This window comes from Tachypleus tridentatus, chromosome 1 (genome assembly GCF_004210375.1).
Source record: "Tachypleus tridentatus isolate NWPU-2018 chromosome 1, ASM421037v1, whole genome shotgun sequence".
Taxonomy (NCBI): Eukaryota; Metazoa; Arthropoda; class Merostomata; order Xiphosura; family Limulidae; genus Tachypleus; species Tachypleus tridentatus.
The window spans coordinates 46,250,716-46,270,372 of record NC_134825.1 but is presented as its reverse complement, the minus strand read 5'-3'; the positions used below and the strand labels follow the sequence as shown (position 1 = coordinate 46,270,372).

Sequence of the window (19,657 nt, the reverse complement as noted above, 5' to 3'; positions counted from 1 at the left end):
GAAATCAGATCTGCAACTACTTGAGCCAAGATGTCATCACTCATGTCATCTATTCTGCTGCTGATGGTGTCATTTGAAAGAGGAATTTGGGATAACTTATTTTCAGCAGCTTTTCCCAGCATGATATTTGCCATCTTCAACGCAGCTGGTTTAATGAGTGCTTCATCAATGGTGTGTGGTTTGCCCTGCTTTGCGATCAAGTACGCAACTTCGTACGATGCTGTGAGGATCAGTTTGTCGATGAGTACAAAGCCCAGAACAGACAAAGTAGCCTTTTCATCAAACTTGGCTCTCTTTACCTTGAATTCAGCAGGCGTTGTGTTCTTGTATTTCCCATCTCCATGCAGCTTTAGGGAGTGTTCTCTTAGTTTTGCCGGTGATTAGAATTGCTCAACTTGGCATTGCAAGTCATGCATTGAGGACGCTGACTCCCATCATGTTCCGTTATATACGTGAATCCATATTGTACGTATTCGTCTGACCACTTTCTGCTTTTGCTCGACATAGTTAGTATGAAAAGATTGAAAGATTAGGAAAAAAATCACAAAGAACGCACGATTACCACAGTCACAAGTCGACTGCTAATCGCACGAAGTTCCCTGCAGCACAGATATTTAGGTCAAGTGATGTGACGTGATCAGCCGCAGCCAATGATGGCCAAGTGGAGCATGACATCACGAATTATACGAGTGAGGTAAACAGAACAAACACACACACAGTGTGTGTGTCTTGACCTCCACCGAACCCCTGAGACTGACTCAACGAACCCCTGGAGTTCGATTGAACCCAGGTTAAGAACCACTGAACTAGATGCAACCTTCATCACACCGGACAGTTTCCCTGTGTATCTGAACATGGACCAAGCTTAAGCTAAAGGGGAGGAACACAGAAATACAGGATGATATCAGCAAGGGATACTAAAGTTAAACCAAGCATACCAAATAATTGTATAATTTGTGGGTAGTAGATACAGTTACAATAACACAAAATAGCTTAACCAATACATGTATTAGTAATCATTAAAATTGTATTTTTCTGTGTTCCTGTAGAAGTGTTTTTTCAAAAGAACTTTGCAGAAATGTTGCTCATAAAACATTATCAATTGTGAAGCCATTTTGTTAATAAATGTCTCATTTTTTCTGTATTGGAATTATTTTGAAATCTTTGAAAGTATACACAACAAATTTGCACACATCACTGTTTGTACAAAAAGTTGACCCTGTACCTGTAAGAATCTGCCCCCGGCATGATACAATGAATTAATCATTTTCGTAATTAAAATACTCATCTATGACAAAATCCTAGCCTTAGTAAGCATCAAAATCAAGGAATGTCACAATCTCACTATCACCATAAAACTGACATTGTTTTGTTTCGTCATTCTCCTACTCTATACTTGTTTTTTTTAGGCCTAGATGATATTGAAATTAATAACAAGGCCTATATTATCGTCCATTTAAAAGTTCATAATTCACTTGAGAAAAAGAAAATTTTTCGTAATATACAAATACAATACATACAGTGTATTCACATATTAGTTATTTCATGTTCCTAAATTAGTTACATACGACATATAAAGACCAAACGTATATTTACCCGATGATAGTCCGCGTCCAGAGAAGGTAACAACAAATAAGGTGAAGGACCCTAACGATTGTGCTGCCACCGTACGAATGCGAAAACGCGCTAGTTACGAACTTCCCATTACAAAATAAAATAATACTCTAAAACAGTTCACGATTATTCTAAACAAGTTACAACAAAATCAAAATATAGACGTGAAAGTGGCATTGCGTAAAACTCTTACCTAAGTTCACAACCAGAAGCAAAAATATTGTTAAAATTCTCAGAGAATTGAATGAATTTTGCGTTTCAAATTTAATCAGAGAAACCTCGTTTATGACAAATGAGAGTAATTTTACATTTTTTTCCTATAAAATCTTGAAAAAATTCTATTCTATCTAATAAGCTGTGAGTTGCAAACATTGTAACTTAACTAATTTCTGATACTGGCGCTTATAAATAAAAAGATTATAACTATTAATTTGAGAGTATTTGTTTTACTGAAATATTTGTATTTAAATATTGATTAACTGATGCTAATATCTAAATCCAGGTTTAGCACTTTGTTTTCAGTAGGAAACTTTCTTATAGTGACCTTCGTTGGATCAGTTTCGGTATAAGAATGTTATCAAATGCAACTAATGTGCAAAATTTATATATTATTCTTACTAACATTTCTAATGTATGAAAATTCCAGTCCGAGTGAATGTAAAGCTGAAACTTATGAGCTGAAAATTATTTCTCTTTGCAATTCCTTGTATTTGTTAATAAATATGTTGGCAAAATTGTACAAATATGATATCAAATAAAATACACAAGGGTACTATGATTCATTTATTATTACATTGTGTAAACATTGAATGATCAGCTAAGTGTCTTCAGCCACTGAGTTTTCGACCAGTTAAACAGTGGTCTCTCACAAATGTATATCTCCAAGAAAATACGATAGAACTGAGTACAAATGCAAATATTGATAACGACTGAAGAAAAACAATATACATTTTAACCTTAAGTTTAGAACACATGAATATGAACCACACTCATTGATCACGGTAACCTGTTTATTGTGATAAGTAATTACTTGCTAAACAGAATGAGAAAAATAAAAAAATACCATTTGCTTTACTAGATATTATACCATTATAATTAATACAAAATAGGCGTATGTTATTGGAAAAATCATAATACATGGCTCAGACATAAAATTAATATACGATGGATTAGTTGTAATCATAGAAGGCGCACTCGGTACACGTTAATCGTTTCCTTCACAGAACAAACCTAAAACCGTTGCAGGAGGATAAGATGACTAAGCAATAATTCTGTACAGACCACTCGAGAAGCGCATCGCAATAAGATAAACTAATAATGATAGCAATAATTAGCAACAAAACCTTGGATCATTGGATGAACGAAGATTCTGATATTACTAACATTTTAATTACCAACTGAAGCTATTGTACTGATGGAAGACACTATTTTTGAAATTTCATCAGAATGGTTGGTTTATAATCAAAGCACATATGAAAACTTCTTGCTTCTAACATAAAAAATAAAATATTGTTTATTTTTTCAAATAAACATAATAAAGTATTGAAGAACGTATGTTACTCAAATTTGATATTTACAATAGAAAACAATGTTATCACTCTGTCATGTTCATTCTGATGTTGAATAACACATACCAATACTAAATACATTTTATTTCAGTAGCGATATAGGAAAAAATCATGATATTACACATTATTCTAAAATGCTCAACTTGGGAGAACTATAAATTTTGAGAGTTAATAACCTGCCTTTTTAATATCTTTCGATGTGTCTCCTCGACAGAGACCTTCTCGAAAGTTGAGAAAAAAGAAAGTTCATAGAGAAAACCCAGATAGCGCTTCTATTTTCTATTACAACATCGTTTTTATTCAGTGATTTGCCATTATCATGTTATCGGACTTTATCTAATACTTTTTTCAAAACACGGCTTTCTTGGACTTCATGAGAAACACTTCTGAATTTTACTTCAACTTGCAGCCCCCCAATAGTGGCAATAGTGGTACAGTGGATTGTCTGCGGACTCGCACCGCAAGAAACCAGGCTTCGATACACGTGGTGGTCAGAGTACAGTTAGCTTATTGTATAACTTTCTACTCAGTTTCAACATAGAAACAAACAAAATCAATATCCAGCTCGTAATATCTTTCCATAATGTATTATGTGATCAATTAATAGGCAGACGGTCATTGGCCGCAGAAATATCTTACAGGCCGAAAGTGAAACGTCACGGGTCAAAGTAGGAAGTTAATATAACTCAAAAAACGGCTATTCATATCAACTTTATAGTAGCTGTTGGAATAAAAACTTTAGCTATATTTACTTATATTGCAATAGTGGCGGCTATTTTATATTGCATTTCTCCATAAAGAGTGCTAGAGCACTCTCTGAAATATATAAGACGTTTGTGTGCCCTCCCCTCACAGTGTATTTATGTTGCGTTATAGAAATTTTAGCATTTTTAGTGTAAGGACGTAGCGCCATCTGTGAATGTAGTTCACGTAAAATTGGGTCAAATATAATAAATGCTCCATAACAGTAATATTTTGGGTTTAAGGGAGTTGTGAACATCCACTAACATGTCGCTTGTTGCAAACTATCATCCCACAGTATGGGATTTAGATTTGACCAGCGATATAGAAGAAGTTGGATAACGGATAAACCGACAGACACACATATTTTATTTTGTGCTTTATATGCATGAGGCTTAAATGGAACGAATCTTTCAACTGTTTGTTTGTTTGTTTTGGAATTTCGCGCAAAGCTATATGAGAGCTATCTGCGCTAGCTGTTTCTAATTTAGCAGAGTAAGAGTAGAGAGAAGGCAGTTAGTCATCACCACCCACCGCCAACTCTAGTGCTACTCCTTTACCAACGAATAGTCAGATTGAATGTCACATTATAACGCCCCTACGACGGAAAGGGTGAGCATGTTCGGTGCAAGGGGGATTCGAGCCCGCGACCCTCAAATTACGAGTCGAACGCCTTAACCCACCTGGCAAATATTTCAATAAATTACGTGTATTGTTAACGAACTTCTGGCTTGAATATGTTTGTTTAATTAATTTTCGTCTGACTTATGAGCTTCGAGGATTGTTTAAAATTTATTTTTTTCACACCTCTGTGTGGTGAATGATACTTGTTCAAAATGTGAAGTGTATTAAAATACACTCATAAACAATGAAACAGCGTTGTAAAAATGTATCTCAGAGCGGCTGGTATGATATGAGTATTAACACTTTTACTAATAAAGCAGAGAACAATGTTTTGACCTTCCCAGGTCATCTTCAAGTTAACAAAGATCATCAAGAATGGCAAAGAGTTGTGCATAATATGTTTTCATCTCCTACTGCTGTACTCCTTTCCTTGTATTTTATTCTCGTTTGTTTGAAGACAAACCATGGAAATTAACGCCATCACAACAGTATTAATGAATCATCAAATTACATCACTGTTTAATAATTATGATTTTATGAATTTTACACGTTCACTTTTCTTGTGCATCTAACTTTTGCAGTCTGTGTAAAGTATGTCTAACGTTATTGCTTTAACATTTTTCACATCAAATGTTTTCTGTTGGAGAACACTTTAAATCCATTCAAGTTACATGTTATACATTTTGGTAAATTGATATATGGAGAGCGTCAAAAAAGGTTTTATTACATATTTCCAGCTTCGTGTAAACAAGGACTGAAGATTGTACTGTGAAATCACTATAAAAGTGATTCGAATCATGCACACTTACTTATCTGAAATTTTAGTGAAACCAATATAAGTGCTTATGGAAATTTGTACCGTTATTGGACTGCAGCTGAGTTTATGTTAAAATGATGAAAAATCAATTCGTAAACTCTTCACGAGACGTGTAGGTAAGTAGAACCTGAAATCTTTACTGGATTTTTAACGTATTTTCTGCCTTTTAAACTGCAAAATGGTGCAATATGTCATATCAGTAAAAATGTTTAGCTTGTCGGTACTGTAAGAGAAAATATATAACACAGATTCCAATTTGTCAATATTTTTTTAAATGTTTGATGCCAGCCACAGCAATATAAAACAGCTGTTGTAATGATTACATTGACGTACAAAATCCATACTAATATCTACCCAACAATTTTCATTGTACATGTTGTGGCACACTGTCATTTTGCGTAAAGATATCAAATAATGAAAAATAAAATTTATTGCGTCAATATGGATATCACAAATCATTACAAGTTTTGTATAGTCTGAATTTTTTTCCCATTTTTAAGTTTTAGATGCTACATCATACTTGCAAATTTACGCATTTTATGTACAATGAACTCGAATTTATAAAAACACTATAACTTATTTTCAATATTTGGATTTTTCTCATATTAGGCGAACGTGTACTTTGTAAGAAAATACAGGGTAAAACGTAGAGCTGTTAAAAATGTACTCCAACTTTTCAAATTTTTGATATCGATCAGAGACTATTCATAAAACTCTCCTGGCTAATAACTGCAAAGAAGAGACAAGATTTCCTTACTGAGGTTATGATGTCTTGAGAGGAATCAATGAATTTTACTTTTAATCAAGTTTATAGTACAAGTTTGTATTCGAACTGCAGAGTTTTCAGTTAGCAGATTGGTACAAAGTGTCAAATGCATGTGACAGCTATTTTAATATATTTTAAAAATTGATCAACGAGATAATTGAAAACTTATGAACTGAATAAGTCTTATTGTTTTCTTTTTCCAAAAAAAAAAAGTATTTTTATTTTCTATTTAATTTCGCCTATGTTTAAATAAATCCAGATTTTTAATTTATTCCAAAATTCTAAATCTGATATTTATCGAAGTTCCGGAAAATTATTTGGTTAGGTTAAAAACAAGTATCACGAAACTTTAAATTATTATTAGACATTAGATAATATAAACTATGAAATGTGGTTTTGTCTTATTGTTTTCTTTTTCACAAAAAAAAAAGTATTTTTATTTTCTATTTAATTTCGCCTATGTTTAAATAAATCCAGATTTTAATTTATCCAAAATTCTGAATCTGATATTTATCGAAGTTCCGGAAGATTATTTGGTTAGGTTAAAACAAGTATCACGAAACTTTAAATTATTAGACATTAGATAGTATAAACTATGAAATGTGGTTTTGAAATTAGAATTACGTAATTATCTTCAAAACAGGTTAGGATTTTCTGAATGGTAACAGAATTAAATTGTTTAGTCCTAGCTTGCGACTGAACGAGCCAATAAAAACATTTAGGGCACTCCAGTGGCACAGCGATATGACTTTAGATTTACAAGTCTAAAAAATATAAATATTACTTAATATTCTAACTATGAGCTCAATTAAATAAACTATAAATAACAAAATGTGTTTGTTTTTTATTTATAAAGCACAGATATATCTGTCATTTTCTATTTACTTTCACTCAGCGTACATCATAAAATATTGAAGCTTTTCCAAACTACAAAATTTTAATTCCAGAAAGATTAGTTTTTACTTTAGTATTCTTAAATTTTATGTATAGGAATTTGCTGTTCAACGTATTGTTATTTCTCATACTTAGCTGCCTATTATATACCAGAGAATAAATAGTATTTATCAAGTACTTACGAATCTTCCTTTTTTTGGACATAAGTATTATTTTTATCTAACGCAATAAATTGCTTTTAATTATTTATTTTCATTGCCATCTTTAGTTCAAATATTGATTATATTGTTTAATAAACCACTGTAGTAAGTAAATCGGCTATTCCGTTACGCGACTTTTGGAACTCGGCCCAGCACTACCAGGTGGGTGGGGGGCTTGACTCGCAATGTAAGAGTCGCGGGCTCGAATCCCCGTTACACCAAACATGCTTTACCTTTTAGCCGTGAGAGCATTATAATGCAATGATCAATCGCACTATTAATTGGTAAAATAATTAGTCCAAGAGTTGATGGTGGGTGATGACGACACACTGCCTTCATTCTAGTCTTACGCCTTAACCCACCAAGCCATGCCGGGCTTCCAGCAATAGTAACAGCACAAATAGCTCGTATTGTAGTTTTGTGCCTAATAATAAACAAACATTCCTCTGTAAAGTAAGTTGTGTATTAGTGAACCCCACAGTGGTACACCGATATATCTGTGGGCTTACAACATTAGAAATTGGGTTTCGATATCCCTGGTAGGCAGAGCACAGATAGCCTATTGTGTAGCTTTGCGCTTAATTTAAGAGGATAAATAACAATAACAGAGTCTTAATGAAAATTAATAAAAGTAATTGTTTTGATGTATTTTTGGGCAAGATTGTAGTTTAAGGTGTAATAATTTCTTGATAAAACCAAGCGTATAATCTGTTTATTTCTGTTAATTTTATCAAAAGATAAATTTAAGGTCACGCGAAACCACCAATACATTGTCATTAAAATTACCTTAACAAGCAGATGACGCTCATAAGGAAACTCACAAAGTGTAGGCCGTGAATGATTCTTAATGGAGCAAAAAATTCATCGACAGCACATTGCGCTTGTATTCATCCGCTTTTTTGTGGAAATCAATAAGTTGAATCCTTTCTAGTACAAACCATCGTTCAAAAACGCTCCTTTGATCTTTCATTGGCCAATTCATAGATGAAGAGAATAGTTCTTTTATTCGATTTTCTTGAAAACGTTTTACCCTAAACAAATTTTATTTAATTTGCAATTCATTTTCATTCTACATCAAATACCGAAAAGAGCATGATGATTTCCCAGAAAGAAGTGCTGTTACTGTTTATTCTTATAACAAAACTGGAGGATTCGTACCTTCCAAAGCAACAAATATAAAATTAATTTTAGTCATATCAGGGTTTTACTTTCCTTTTAAAACTTAACAACAGAGCAAAACTTATCATTTTCCAACAATGTCATGAAATTTTGTTTGTCATAAAAGTTAAATTTTACTCATGAAGATTAAGAAGATTATAAGAGAAAAGCATAGCTTGACAGTGGATCTTATCTGCAAAACATGTAGTTCATGACCTAAGTTACAGAGTAGAGTTAGTAACAAGATTAAAAAAACAACAACAAATAATTATCCTATATAGGTGCATATCCAGGTCTGTTATAACGAATTGAGAAAATATTTTCTCAACCGAAACGAGCCGTTTTTACATATATACGTATGTACCGAGTGTACCTGAGTGGCTAATGTGTCAAGCTATGTTCCGGGATATACCACTATCCGCTTCGCACTTTCTGTTGTGGAGTTGTTATAACTGTGACAGTCAGTTGTACTATACAGATAAAAGTACATGCACACAAAGCTGCTGTTGCTTCTAGCTAGTTTCCTCACCTCTGATTTGTAGTTCTAAATGATGGCTATTAATGAACCATAGAAGTCTTCGGTATGTCCATTTAATGCGTGATTGAGATTTTAAGATGTCTTTAGATGAAATCTTTGCATATGAAGGTTTTAAAATGCTCAATATATTTTTCCCTTTAAAAAAATCAAAATCTTCAAACCCACGAATTTCGTTAAAAGTCAACTTTAAATCTTAACTACACGTTAAAAGCTTTTTTGAAAGGTGAAATATTCGATTCCCTCACTATGGGGGCGTATGGTGTTTACAGCTTTAAATGTTTTTACTGTGACCAAGTTCATATTGGTCATACATATATACATACATATATACTGGTAATAGCTGCCAATTATTTTGGAAAACATCGATCTGTAACTGCTGATATAATAGTCCAGTATACATGCATTTATATATTTTATCAACTTAAAAGGTTTGTTCTATAATGTTAATATTTAATTACGCAATTATGCGCATTCAACATAACATAAAGTACATGAATCAAGACTTATTCTGATAAAATATGAATTGATATGTAGCCATTGTGATAAAAATAACTGTTATAAGTAACTTAATTATTTTTCAAAACCATTTGAACTACTTCAGTAAAACGTTTCATTATCTATTCTACCCAGTTATTTATCTATAATAACAAAAAGTGGTGTGTCTGTCTGTTTATCTATTATCTAACTACTGTTACGTCGCTTAGTCAATTTCAGTCAAACTTAGTGAATTGATAGTTTGGAACAAGGGGCATGCTATTAGTAAGTTCATAACCCCACCATTTCACAATATTGTTGTTAGTTAGCATTTAATAGCCAAGACATAAGTAAACGTTAAGTACATTCACAGAAGGTCTCACGTTCTTATACAAAGAACGGAAAACAACTATCAAATTTTCTATAAAGCAGCACATGTGCAGTAGGGGGAGGATATACAAAAGTCTTATTTATCTCAGAGAGTGCGCTAGCACACTTCATGGAGGAATATAATGAAAACGTCTGTCACTACTGCACTATATATTGTACCTCTGTGTCTGTTTGTTGTTTATCTAACTACTCCTAGGTTACCAGGTCAATCTTTGTGGGATGATAGTGTTGAATAAGGAGCATGGTAATGAGGGTTCATAACACCTTCACACACCATTATTCCTGTTATTGAGCATTTATTCTTTTTTTAATTACGTTAACTAAGTTCATAAACGGCACCACTTTCTTATACAAAAAAATACAGCATTTTCCTAATCGTGCAGCGTGGGGGAGGGGAAGATTTATTTATATATATTGGCAGTAGTTACGGTTTTATATCTTGCAAGCCTCTTTCGGCTTGCGAGACAAGGGATGCTCAAAATCTATAGTTTCACTTTAACTCTGCTCGCAATACTAAGGTTTGGTTCTACTGGGAAGGAATAATAGCATTACTTGATGAGTATGATAAGCACCGAATTACTTGAGGTAAGTTTAATCTGAATTAATGTTAACATTTGAAAAACCTTTGAGAAAAGCTGTGATTCTGAGCTGACGGTAAAGAAGGAGAACTGTCTTGGCTGGTATGCAGTGGGGTTTGGGTGTTCCTGGGAATGCGGTTAAGACTAAGGCTGTGATAAAGCAACAAGTTCCATTATTAAGGATTTACTATTTAAGTTATGTTGAACTAGAACAAGACTGAGATTTAAAAATTGCCGAAATGTTGGTTGTAACGTAGTTTTAAACTTAACTTTATATGAGAAGACGCCTTTTCAGAGCAGGGGTCACAGGATCTAACGATACAAGGTAAGATATTTTGCTCTGGGAAAAGACGGGAGCACCCAGAGAAAACCCACTTTCACGGCCAGGGCACCAAATAAAATACCCTGACCGTTCCTGGTGAAGGCCGTGGAGAAGAAAGGACATGATTAACACATACAAGACAATTAACAACTATACAGACGAGAAAATTTAAGAAAGATGTATAAAAGACTGGCTAAAACCATCCTGGAAGAGTGGGTTATCGTCTTCGTATGTGTAATTAGACCTGGCAGTTGGTTGAACTTGATATAGGGCATAAGGTTGAGTTGTGTCCGAAAGCGAAGAAAAGTTCTGAACCTGTCGAAAGGTTGTTTCTCGGTTTAACTTTTTCTGGCTTTTGGGGGGACATAGGTCTGGATTTCCTGATTAGTTGTTGTGGCGGAATCGGTAATTTTAGTGGGCTGCTTCGTCGTAATGTGGATCTGTTCTGCTTGGGTCGTGAGAAGATTTATTTTGTTTTGATGGGTCTGGATTAATCTGTTGAACTTGTTAGCTATTTTGGACTAAGCTGTTGTTGGTACCGGTCTTGGTAGTGTTGTTCTGCACCTGTGCAATAAATAAACATTAGAATTTGGCGAAACTGAAGACAGAGTGGGGGGTATAAGAGTTTAAGTTAATGGGGCGGAAGACTTGCCTATTTTAATGAACTGTAGTGGTAATCGACGGCAAGTGCGTTCGGCTCGGAAATGGAAGAAATATAAAATAACCATTGGTCAGGACGTGGTCAGCTACTTATTACGACCTTCATTAACTGAGTGGGAAGACCTTAGTTCTTTGCCAGTTCGGGTGAACTGCGTGCAATTTGGATATGGTGGCAATTTCGAATAAATACTGGATATCTTCTGGAGAGATAGAAGGGTGGACGTCCATTAGGAAAACAGAAGTATTAGTTGAGCTTTTAACGGCGGAACACCGGATATTGAAGTCGGCATTCTACAGTTTACATAAATAAGTAAGATAGGCCAAGAAAGAGGGTTGGGGAAAAACTCCGCCTCGACGAAAGTAACAACTTCGGATTTAAACTCGTCGATAAAGTAAATGATTTGGCGTGGGGTGAAGTCCCTCAGTAATTCATCATTACGGGTCATTTACGAAGAACTTATTAACCTCGAAAACATCTATGCAGTAATCAATTCGCACGTCTAGCAGATTTGGCTACTACACTCCGAATGAAAAAAGTGTGTGGAGAAGGGCAAAAAAAACGGCTTTAGCACTCTGTATGGAAAAATGCAATAAAGCGATAGCTGTCACCATTGCAGCTATGCATAAATTCACCTTAAGTTTCCACTCCAACACCCATCATAAAGCTAATATTAATAGCCGTTTTTCTAAGTTATACCAACTTCCTGCTTTATCTGTGACGTTTGAAGTTCAGCCCATAAGGCATTTCTACGGCCATTGACTACCAATTAATTAATCATGTGAAACACTACATAAGGGTATTAAATGCTGAATGTTGAGAGCGAGTGACAGAAAGTACCCCTACCGACATAATTTTGGATGATACTTCGTCCTACATAGTTACCGTAACCATCACCTAGTGTATACGATGTTTTAAGAATATAATTACCATAATATTATAAGGATGACATAGTTTTTATGGTGAGATAATAACGAATACTGTAATAATATGTTTTCATACATTGTGTGAAATTTAGAACTTTTATGTTATTTATCATAGCATCCAAACATTTTTCAAGTTCATAACCAAAACACTCCCCAGTGGCACTGCAGTATGTCTGTGGATTTCACCAAAACCGGATTTCAATACCCGTGGTGGGCAGAGCACAGATAGTTCATTGCGTAGTTTTGTGCTTAATTCCAAGTAAACAAACATAACCCCTACAAATGACGAGTACCTCAACGTATCGTACATAAATTGCTCACTTACGGTTTCGCCCTGAGGCCCGTTGTTGTATATCTGATGTAGCCCTAACCGTGAAATTGTGCTACATTTTATATATATAACTTGGATGTAAGAACTAGAAGTTTTATAATAAAATGCAGCCCACGATAAACGTTTGTCTAAATAACCTCGCAGATTCCCGTTAAACTTTCAATACTATAAAACTGCTCATGGTGAAAACAAAATAGGGTTAAAAGGTTTGTTTTTGAATTTCGCGCAGAGCTACACGAGGGTTATCTGCGCCAGCCTTACCTAATTTAGAAGTGTAAGACTAGAGGGAAGACATCTAGTCATTACCATCCACCGCCAACTCTTGGGATACTATTTTACCAACGAATAATGGGATTGACCGTTATATTATAACGCTACCACAGCTGAAAGGGCGAACATGTTTGGTGTCACGGGGATTCGAATCCGCGACCCTCAAATGACGAGTTGAACGCCTTAACCCACCTGGCCATAAGGTTAAAAGGAATGCTTTTCCTTATTTCAGTACATTTGAACACAATCACAACTAAAACAAAGGACGGGCACCTCCGCTTGTAATGTAGTAATTGTGGATAGCTCTTGCAATAATATTTTATACCTGTAGTACCAAGTTATCATTCATCACTTTAAATATAAAGACAATAATTATGGTAATTAAAGAGATATTTAAATTAATTAGTCGAGGAAGTTTTTATGTCTTATATGCATTTTCTCCTATATAACCTCGTTTTCCTAAATTTAATTAGCTATGGTTTTTAAAACAGACATGGTAAGATAGATGACTGTTGATTTAATTCAGTTAAAACACGAAAAAGAGTTGCTTCAACTACAACTTATTATGTTTTAAATAATAGATTTTTTGTGCTTACAATAATTCTTACAAGAAATTATCAATAGGAGTGAGCTCTTGTATACAATTTCCTATTTATTGAGTTGTACGCTATCTATAATGATTTTATTTTAAATTTAACATAATTGATATATTTTAAGATAAGGGTACAGATAATGCATTATATTGTATAATCTTACACTTTTGCTTTGTCAACATTCAGTGTAAGTGGCAAAGCAACTTAGGTTGAATCACTCACTTCGGTAAAATACAGAAAAAATATGTATTATCTACAATATTGAAGGTATTTTACAGTTTTTTGTGACATGTTATTAGCCATCTTGTAAACAATAATGTCATGAACTCGCGAAAAATTTTATTTATAAATGAAAAATTGTGTTAAAGCCTATGTTGTACTCACTTTGAGGATTCAGTGATATGACAATTTAAACATTTTATAACCGTCTTGTCGTAGTTGTTCCAATACCAAAACATAAATATCACTTTTTTAGCTTTTTGACCTTTAATAAACATTTTAGGGAAACAAGAAATGCATATAATTTACTTATTTTATTGTGTATGTAGTATATATTATCCAAGGAATCAGACACGAATGTTTAACTGTAAATTACAATTACTTTATTATTTCTACCGCTTGATACAGTAAAATGTATATAACATCATGCCATCCTGAGTGTCTGTTTTTAGTGCAAAGCTATCAAATGACTGTCGAAGCCCTGTTTACCACAGAAAATTGAGCACCGTATTTTAGCCTTCTAAGTGAACTGAGAACAAACTTATGGGAGAATACAATTATCATAATGAGGTTACGTCTGGTCTACCTAAACGCTTTTAGTCTTGATTGTCCTTTTAAAAAAAATGTGTATTTACAGACAAAACAAGAACAAGAAAACAGTCTGTCTCGTCATGATTATGATGTTTAAGTGGTTGAATTCAGATATTTAATTATGATGTTTAAGTGGTTGTATTCAGGTATTTAATTATGATGTTTAAGTGGTTGTATTCTGAAATTTAATTATGATGTTTAAGTGGTTGTATTCAGAGATTAAAATATGATGTTTAAGTGGTTGTATTCAGAGATTTAATTCTGTCATGTTTTACATAATTACTGTAGTTATATTTCTTAATCATGAATGTAATATGTCTCATCACTTTAGATTTTTATTATTGAACAAATTAAGGTTGTTATTCAGTATTGGGCGAATCATGACTCTTCAAGGTTATTCGGATTGAAAATTTGAGTGTAATACATTGACCTTTAGTTAGCGAATAACTTCTGTTATTGTGATATAAAATAGAAATAACAGCGATCATAATTTTTTATTACGCCTCTATCTTTAGTACCTCTATATGGACTTCCTGCATGGACAACACTTTAGTATTTCAACTGTACGCTATGGTCTATTGCTCAGTACCAGAGACCATAAGGTTAATTGGAGTTACAACACGCAAAGGTCTCCTCGAAACGTTATTTATATCAGTCGTTTAGGAGAAATCAAATCTTATGGTGTATAACATCTAGAATGGTGTAGCTCGATCTCTTCAACGGTAGTTTTTGTGATATTACATTACGGTAAGACTGTAATAATTTTCACCACATCTCTCTTTACTGATCATAAAAAGTCTCTAGTGAAAAGAGATATACCATTTCAATTGCAATCTTAATATAGGTATTACTGTAGTGTATTATCTCACAAACCAACGATCATCGGATCACGATTCGCCAGCAAAGTTATTGTACACCATAAGATTTGATAGCTCATAAGAAATCGATCTATAAAACGTTTCGACTGAGGTTTTGATTATTGTAATCACAAGTGGCCTTGTGGGTTTGACATTGAGTAGACGATGACAACAGGGTTGTGTAAACGAACATGGAAATAACAAAACTTTTATTAAGCTAGCTCTTTGTTTGTTTGTTGTGAATTACAAAACTACACAATGAGTTACCTGAGCTGTGCCCACCACGAGTATAGAAACCTGGTTTCTAGCGATATAAGCCTGCAGACTTACCGTTGTACTACTGGAGAACATCTATTACTCCGACTATTTTGCAACACACGATAAGTGGATGTGATTTAGTTGTTGTCCATTAAAAGTATTTAACATCTCAACAACCAACAATAATAAACGCAGTGTCCGTATAAAAGACAGTCTGCCTATAAACAGACTGAAGCCATCATTTAATCAAGAAAGCTCAGCAGTTAATACTTAAGCTATAATACAACAATAAATTTAGTTTAAATGTGCTATAAAATCAATAAATATATTTAGTCCTACCCTTGACCTCATGCAGTGCAGTTTACATCCATTTTTGCAATACATGCATACATATTGGCCCGGCATGGCCAAGTGTGTTAAGGCGATCGACTCGTAATCCAAGGGTTTAAAAAACTAACTAAATAACAAACAAAGTTACCAGCAGCAATTTTACCTATACACACAGTAATCACTTCTTCTGGACTGACATCTATTGCAGCTAAAGCGTAAAGGATGGTTACAAGTTTCAAATATAGAACAGCTTTTTCTATCAGTTTTAAACATTTACATCAATTAAGAACATGTGGTTTGGAAAACTGTCTTGAAACTTAAGGATAGATCGGTGGGGTTTCTTTCGTGGGTTGGAAAAAAATATGTTGATATTTCAGCAAATAGACAAGTTAAGACATTGAAATTGTACATTGGCCTTTCCGTTATCTAAAGTTCGTGTTTGTATTAGGTTAGACACTGTATAAGCTATACTACTGAAGTAATACAAACTAAAAGGGGAAACTGAAGGTACATGTACGTCACGGAGAAATAAAAGTGGTTTGAATTTTGTTATACTTCTTTTGAAATTAGACATTGAAAACTTATATAAAAGGTTGACTAGTAAATTATGTTTTAATGGCAAGTTTATTGACATATATTAATAATAAATCTGTTTAATTAAAGTCTGAATGTAATTCTATAAATCTTCGTGACATGTACAATCAACCAGTGCCATTGATAAAAGTATAATGATCTTTACTTAACATTTTATTCTTAGATACCTGATTTTTACAGCTGTATTCTTAGGTACACCATACATGACCAAGTATCAAGTAGTCGAGATAACCAATGTCTATATTGCAGTATGTGCCATAGAAACCTTCTTTTGTAAACAGGTCAGAGCTGCGGGTTTTGAAAATCCATTCATGGTCTCATTTAATGACTAACTTGCATGTGTATATACAAGTAACAGTTGTATATACACATGAATAACCTGAATAACCATCATCTTGTTCATAGGCGTAGTTAATTTGAGTAGCATTTATTTACGTTCTCAATAAATCCCTAATTTTACTGTAAAAGATTATTTTATAATAACTAATCGGCTCATCTCCCCTTTTGGAACACACACACATCCAAGAATATAATAAACGAGAAACTATACCATTTTCTGAGAAATTTCAGGCAGGTAATTGCCTCAAATGCCTGGAGTCTAGAACAGACTGTATGATGCCTCGTTACTAAGTCTAGATGGTCTAGTCATAGGCTTTGTCAATCAGTTGAATCAAAAATGAATATGGAATTGTGAGACAATCATTTGCAACTGCTCCAGAGATTTGCTTTAGCAGAAAACAGATTTGTCCTGTAAGCCGAACTTAATGCTGGTGATACAGAAAGTCTTACCACTTACATGATATCAGAAGGATATCCTTGCAACTTCTTACTCTTATAGAAACAATTTTGTGTCAATGTGATTTAAAATTTTAACTTTAGACTGGTTTCACTAGCAGAATAACTCTGTAAGGGCAGCTGCAGTTACTTTAACTCTATCAGACCGTATTACATGGTACCTAGGATTCTATGTCATACCAGCTTTGATCCTGGATGAGGGTTAACTAACAATCCACACCTTCTGGCATTAGAATGCAAATATCACACTGATATCCAGTGAATGGGCAGAAATGGCCTAGTCCTCTGTGGTTTACAAGTCACAACCTATACCAGTTGTGTCTCTACCTGGTCATTATACTGGAATTGCAAAGTAAAGCACATGTTTTGCCTGTAAGGTGTTTTATTACTTTCATATAAACTGTTCATACCTTGCTGAGCAAGAAGAAAGACTGATAAGAAAAGGGTAATGAATCCTACTGCTACCGTACCAGAAAAACTAGAAGAACCCAAGTTGGGCCTAAATGCTAACTTAAGAAAGTTGTAGTGAATAAATTGCACAAAAGTGGAATTAGTCCATCTCTTCATGGAATTGAGAGGTCTTTGTATGTGCCTGCCAGAATATAAGAGTTAGAGATATAGCTCCTTGTTGATAATAGGTGACCATAACACTGGTAGATCTTGTGGTATATCAAGTGCTTCTAACGAAACTAACATTATAGTCAATAAACACTTTTTTTTTGGGTGGGGAGAAGAATATAAGCTAAAATGAAATGAAAAATCATGCTCTCACTATGTCTGCAAGACTTCATTTACAAAAAGAAGGAAGTCATCAACGACTTCAGTGTTGTCATCAGTATTCTTGAGATGGGCATACTGTTGATCTTATTTTTTAGTTTCACTTGTACAATTAGTAGACTGATGTTTTATGGAGAGTCAACTAGTGCTGGCCAGATGACACCAAAGAACAGTGTACTTCAGATGTGTATATAAACAAGTGACGTTTCGTCATTTACTATGGATGTTGTCTAGTTGATTAGTGTTGTGTAACACAGTAATACAGCCTCTCCATTAGACAATTTGTATCTTATGAAGACTATAAGCAAAATTAGCTATCTCTGTTCGAGGGAGAATGAAGTTCTGGAGTTTTTGGTCATTAGTATGGTAATCAATTTGGAAGCACTGAAAGTAGTGATAATTCTAGAGTGTATCCATCACACGTTATTAAAAAAAACAAGTTAATCATTATCAACACATCTGTTGAAATAATCTAATGTAGACTCAATGCAGCAGCCGCAACTTAACTTGTTGGTGAAACACGCTGATAGAGTTGTGGAATCAAATAACCAATTGAGTCAAACAACGGCAATAAACCATAATATATATATATACAGATGATACACACCCAATGAAACAACTATCTGCACAAGATTTCCTGGTGCACTAGGGATTTGGTCAGCACTACTGTAGAATGAATTTTAAAAAAACGGGATCGTACAACATTTGAAGAGAGCTTATTTATGTCAATTATTTGAAAATAGGAGGATATGCCCAAATTCTGTTTTAATTTTGGGTAAATTTGTTAACTTCTGACGATTCCTCTTCATTACTACAAAGAGGTGAATGTTTGGGTGCGTTAGAAGAAGTTCAGTAGAGCAGCAAAACCTTAAGGTAAAATGAAGGGCAGACTCAGCAAAGAAGATTAACAGTTTCTGGTTCAAGCTTTAAAAAAAAATTACTTGGATGGACGGCAATTATTTATTGCCAACTTTTCAGCACAAAGTTACTAAATTATATGAAGTTATTCTAATCAAAGAACAGCATAGTGTCACGTTCTAGTAGCTTAAGCAATTAGCATAAATAATTATGCTTGGTACGGCTGTACTGACTGCATGAGAAGAAACTGTTAATCTAAATTCCATGGTGTTAGCATGAAAGAAATTATTACCATTAAGTAAACAGATTACCAGTTTATTTGAATTATTACCAATGTTTATTTAAATAAAGAGATATGTGCACAATTCCTTTGTTAGTATTGTTAATGTAACTATGTTACTAACAAATGCGAAACAAGAAAATTGGTGAATGGTTGGATCACTTGGTTAATTAAAAATGTGTCAATAATTAAAACTGTTTTTCGGGTTTTGGTATCAGAAATAACACTTGAGTATACTAAACAAACAATAGTTTGATAGACTGAAGCTTAAATCCCTCTGAAAACCAGAATAAAGCAAAGATAGAGCATTAATGAGACTTTGTCTATTTTATCTTTACTTTAACAGCTCGTACAGTTGTATTAGTTCTTTCTTTCATTTGTATTTACATTTTGAAATTAATGCATTAAATCAAGAGTGTTTAAGAATTCAGTTATTATTCTGTCGGTGCGAAACTATTGGTCTTCTGATTTTATGTATCCCTTACATGGAATATGTTATCGATACTTTGTTTATATATCTTTTTATTTCCGCCACTGTTTTGTTAAACATGGTATGGAAATCAGCTGCTTTAACAGAACAGATAAATTTTACAACTTCGAAATGCTTAGATTTTTAGAGACTTTATGCCCTCTATA

At 33.8% G+C, this 19,657-nt stretch overlaps 1 protein-coding gene across 10 annotated transcripts in view; it reads right to left on the bottom strand.

Annotated features, from left to right (window-relative positions):
- The window catches only part of LOC143247466 (uncharacterized), a 73,086-nt gene that overhangs the window by 26,670 nt on the left and 26,759 nt on the right, over positions 1-19,657 (bottom strand). For 2 of the 10 annotated variants that reach the window (XR_013026589.1, XR_013026595.1), the window contains exon 7: positions 6,788-11,248. The exons of the other annotated variants lie outside the window; for them this stretch is intronic. The gene's annotated coding sequence lies outside the window, so the exon portion shown is untranslated. Of the gene's footprint in view, positions 1-6,787; positions 11,249-19,657 lie in introns of those variants that run through there. 10 annotated transcript variants of the gene reach the window in all.